The following is a 6003-nucleotide window of genomic DNA, read 5'->3' as shown; positions in this document are numbered from 1 at the left end:
GCGGACCGCGAGTGTAAGGAAAACATTTTTTTGGCATCGTTCCTGCGATGCGGACCAAAATAGACGTCACACTCGGCCTTCTGAGCTTTTATACCGCTGCCACCGCCGCTGCTTTGGTTAGATACGATGTATTATTATTATATATATATGACCATACTGCAGCAACTGCGACTCTATACGGTCGGCCTTTTTCCCACCAACCGACTAATTGTCGATTTCACTTACGATTATGACTGTCACACACGCATATTTTACACATACGACTAAAAAAAAAACACACACACACAAAATTGTGTATTTTAATGTTATTACTCTCTTCAAATTTGCATCACACCGTTACGCGAAGGGCGTAATATTCGTGAATAAATGAGACTTAAAAAAACGAATGATGATAAAAATAAAAAATAAAATTAATAATTATAACAATTATATTCAAATAAAATGTAATAATATTAATCGCGATATATGTATGTTATCATAGGAAGGTACTAGGTACCTACTACAATGCGAATTTAACTTACAATAAACATTTTTTAATATCATAAATATTATTATTTTAAGTCGCAATGGATGATAATAATAACTACATGTTATTATATTATATTCGTATTTTAACGTTAAGCTCGTGTATATTACAATTGTACTTTATAATTAAGTATACGATATATGTGTTGTATACCGTAAGGAGAAAGTGTCTACTGTAATGATTTTTCATATAAATATTTAACAGTCTTGTACACGATAAATGATGCATAGATACTAGATTTAAATATTAAATTATAATTATTAGCATATTATATAATATGGGTTTATGATATTATAAAACATTGTTGTAGAGGTAACATACCCTTTAACATTAAATTATAGTTTATTACTGTAAATAATATTACAACAGAAAACAAAAATATAGCACCGAAATAATAATGTATATTATGTAGGTATAATATTATTATACACTTATTTTACAAAATAGTTTTTTTTTTTTATAAATGCGCATTTAATGGCAGTTAAAGTTCTAGTGTTATTGCAGTACAATCACGGATTTAATATCAACCTTCGTAACAATAAAATAAAACTATAAAGCTTGGTAAAATAAACATATACATCTTTGTTTCTTTTGTACCTACTTATTATCGTTTCAAAAAAAAGAAAAAAAAAAAAAAGAAACTACTTAAAAATAAATAAATTTTAAATATAATTTATATATTAATATTAACTATTAATAAGCCCGTTTTTGATTAATATAATATTTATATTCAAAAGAATATCATACCCAATCTATATAGACTATATAGTCTAAAGTCAATAATCATCTATATTATATTATTATTGGTATGTTTATCCAAGTATCTAGAAACGCATTTTGTTAGCAGGTAATTCATCGCAAGCAAAACTGCTTTTAAATTTTGGATTCTTCTATTAGTGATAATCTGATGTAGTATAAGGATGTAACTGAGTAAAATAATCAACTTAAAATATTTAAAAACAGTTCGGTATACACTTAATTATTGGTCACTGCGACATTAATTGTCGTAAGCGACAATACAAAAATAATGAATATACCTAACATAATAATAATATAATTAACAGTAGGTATTGTAAAATAACTATTGGTAAATATAAAACACCTACATGGAAATTTATATTATCTATAAATAAATATTAAGTCAACAGGTACACCTAATGCCTGATACAGTGATATGGTTATGAATTTGATTTATGACAAGTACCATTCATATAATAATATTATACATAGGTATCTACTGATAATTAGTTGTTGGTACCTAGTTGAGATTATATTATAAAATAAATATTTATAGGTTGAGTTTAAAATACTACCATACTATCTACACGTTAGTATGTTACAAAGTCATTGAGTTTAAATCATTGAAGCATATTTAGATATAAGAAATTAAAAAAAAATAAAGATTCTAGGGATGATATTATGTAGTTATCTAAGTGTATTAAGATTAACATTTTTTAAAAATAAATAAAGATTTTAAATGATATTGCGGTTGTAAATACAGCTAAAATATTAAATATTGAAATAGAACATTTCTGCACTGGTTAGAATGGTTTTATTCAAATAATAATAATAATACACGAGTCTTTTAAATAAAACCATGGCACATTTATGTCACGGTAAAGCTTGATATATTGTTCACTAAGTTATCTTTTATACTAATGTTGTCAACTATAATAAACAGACGTATTATTGTTTTTGTTTATCGCATGGATGGTTTATCCATATGTATAGTTTATACTCAAATGTTTGATTATATGGTTTGATACTTAATGCTTATTGTATATAGGTACCTAGCAAAATTTGATTAATTTGAAAGGATTATTCTCGATTTACGTAATTTCAATTTAGTGTTCCGTCTGATAGTAGTGATAGTATTAGAAATGAGTAATATTAAATATGAAGTTATTGTGGATTATAATATACTGTTGATATAAGTCCTACAATAATAATACAATGTTTGATATCATACATTTTAAATTCTGATTGGAGCGATGAATGTATTTTACAATAATAATGAATATTTTGTTATTTGACTGTACATAATATAATAGGTAATATGCAAAAATATGTCGATCTTCATTTTCGGGAATGATTTCTATTATATAAAAATTAAATATGATTGGTACTTTTGAAAGGTAAAAATGTCTAGTATATTTCAAAATAACCAAAAAAAAATTAAGGACAAACGGAAATGTTTTTATTCTCCGCTAGTGTAAATTTATAGGTATCTATAATAATGTTTATTGTAACTAACTTACTAACTACCTACTTACTAACATTGGTCATTTTGCATCACTGTAAAAAAAAAACTAAGAAATATTCTGGTATAAATGGAATTGGACTGCCTATATATTAATATATTATATGATACGACTACATTAATTTATATTACCTACCAATTATATATACGATTTAAATGAGTAGACGGTACTTGGAATGTGCCAAAAAGTTCTTCATATAATTTTACTGATGAAACCAAATCAGTTTTGACTGAACCAGTTGGTATGTATGTGTATCTATATTTTGAAAAGAAAATTTTTAATACAAGTGGTACACTGTACAATTCCAACATCATATTCCGAGAATACCTTATTATATTTAAGAAACAATTCACCTAGCTATGGTCAAATATTTTTTAATTCCCAGGTTTTAGGTTTTCAAAATATGTTTCAGACACTCAACGATAACTTCCAGCGCCTTATCAATTTATCATTATCTTCCAATGTAACTAACATTTTTTTTCCAGTTTAAATATTTTAACTTTTATGATTTCTCAAAAATAAGTACATTTAATACATATACAAGTTTTTTCTTTTCGTTAATAACGATCTTTCCAAAGTACCATTCACGCTAAAGCTAGTTTTAAAATTTTAAAGATGTTCCAATTATAATGCACTTACAATATTTTGTACAGGCGCGTAATCAGGAGTTTCAAAGGGGGGGGGGTGTTATTCAAAATTAATTAACAAAATTATACACTTAAAATTAATAACTTTACGTATACTTTATTGTACAAACGCATTACAAGTGAAAAGATAATAGTTTATTAATTTTAATTAATGTTATTTAATTATTATTAATAAAAAAAAAAAATGTAATCTATGAGTACCTATACCACGGTTGAAGTGGGAAGGGTTTCTACAACCTGTAACACATCCCCCTGGCTACGCGCCCAGAGGCCTGACTTTGTATGTTTATTTATTTTACCCAAAAACGAGTTCACAGAAAAAAACGATATTTTACTAAAACTGCCTATTTGCTATTATTAATGTTAAATTTTACTTAAACAAACGGCATACTTACTGTACATACATTTAAGTTACAAACGTAATTTTTAAATATATTTAAACAAAATGACCGTTCCATTTCACCTTATTGAGTTTTGATTGATATTTGATATTTAAGATGACTCATTAGCAAAAATTTAAAAGGATAGAGAATAGAAATACGATAACGTCGATAACATTTATGTATCACCAAAATAAAAATTAATTTTTTGAAAATTGAAATATGAGTCAGTTTTCCAGTGGGAATGAAGATCCAATTACCTATTGGTAATTCCGAGGAAAAATAATTTAGCTATTTGCCAAAAAAAAAAAATTCGCTCATAAAATATATCGGGTATAATAAATATTACCTACTTGTAGGTATAGATACAAATATGTACATTTTTTAAATGATTTATTAAAATGTAGCAACCTTTAACGTTTATGTGAAAAGTAAAATTTAGGATAACATAATGCTACTTAAATTCAACCTATACTTAAAACTTGTTTTAGAAGTTTGCTGATAATGCTGACCCAGTATCATATATCTCACATCCATTACTACCTAGTCCTCATATTATGAAACGGTAATAAATACCTATCACAGTAATTTATCGAATCAGCGAAGTTATCCGTAGGTAGGTACTACGTAGTAAAACTTTTAGGTATAAAATAAAATTGTTTAATTTAAAATATTTATTTAATAAAAATATAATATCTTATATTATTATAACTAACCCACATAAAAAACTTTTTTTTGAAAAATTAAAATATGAACATAATATTATATTATACAATGTAATCATGATATAATGGAAGAGGTTTTAATGGCGAAAAATTTGTCTCGTCCAGTAAAAATAATTTTATTTAATATAGTTTTGTATTCATAACATCTGCTTCATAAATCTCAACGAAAAGCCATGTCGTGTGACGTTTGGCCCTTTTGAGGGATTATAGGTACTGAGCGTCTGCGCATCTACTGTTCAAGGGGAACACTTTTTTACTTTGACTAAGATAAACATATTTTTAAATTTGTAATTCGTTTTCGAAAGGATGATAGATACACATACAACTATATAATGACAGGCGCAGACTGGTAAAAAAGGGCACGAGATGCTATATAATTTAAAGAGCAAATAGCATAAATTTACACAATATTAGCAAAAAAATTTGGGCAAATTTATGGCCCGCCCCTCAAAAAAAAATAAAAATAAAATAAAAAATCAATGTTACATTATGTTAATAATAAATTAATAAAGAAACGTATAAAAAAAACTGCTCACTGATTAACCTATTTCCTTAATAGCTACTTAAATGTATTCTTTATGATTATTGTTATTATAATATTTTACAAATACCTAATAGATCTACCCACAACTTAATTAGAGGATTGTAACTTTCGCCTTCAAAATTCACATTTATTTTAAGTAGATTAGTAGAGTAATTAAGACACATTTATACCGATAGATAGGAAAAATATATTTTAGGGCAAGGGATGCTGTAGCATCCCAGCCAGTCTGCCTCCGTGCCTGTATATAGATACAAATATATTTAAATCTATATTTTTTCTTTGTAAATATTTAGATAAATTATAATAAATAGTTAGTAGCAGGTTACTTACTTAGTTATAAGTTATAACTCAATAGTTTTTAATATACAGATGCTGCCAACAAATTAAAATGCCAAGAACAATTTAAATAACTACCTATGTCGTACTCCGGCATCCGTTTTAATGTTTCACTAATTTTTACTTGTATTACGTAACTATATGTTACCACCACGACTGATGCATAACGGTTCACACTCAAAATTCAAATAGATTAACGTAGTTACCTACAATAGGTACCCACCATACAATTGTTTTAAATAATAAGATATGAAAACAGAAAACTATTTATAGTTAGGGTTTTTAAATTTAAATAGATGTCCAATACCTATATAATATAGCAATATCATCACAATATTTTACAGAACATATAAGTACATACCAGGAGCTGAGAAGATTAACAATTTAAAGTGTTGTTTCTGTATTATAGATGTGATTATATTTAAACCCTTGTTTTATCAAAATAAGATTAATAAGAGCCAATTTACTATCCCAAAAATGTATATCCCCCTATCTATCATTAAAATCCTAAATACATCCATGCTTGAAAATTGGAATTCAAACTTACTAATAATCATTTAAAGAATACAGCAAAGCTGGTTTTA

The sequence above is a fragment of the Rhopalosiphum maidis genome, chromosome 4 (assembly GCF_003676215.2).
Source record: "Rhopalosiphum maidis isolate BTI-1 chromosome 4, ASM367621v3, whole genome shotgun sequence".
In the NCBI taxonomy this organism is placed as follows: domain Eukaryota; kingdom Metazoa; phylum Arthropoda; class Insecta; order Hemiptera; family Aphididae; genus Rhopalosiphum; species Rhopalosiphum maidis.
Note: the sequence above shows the minus strand (reverse complement) of the source record.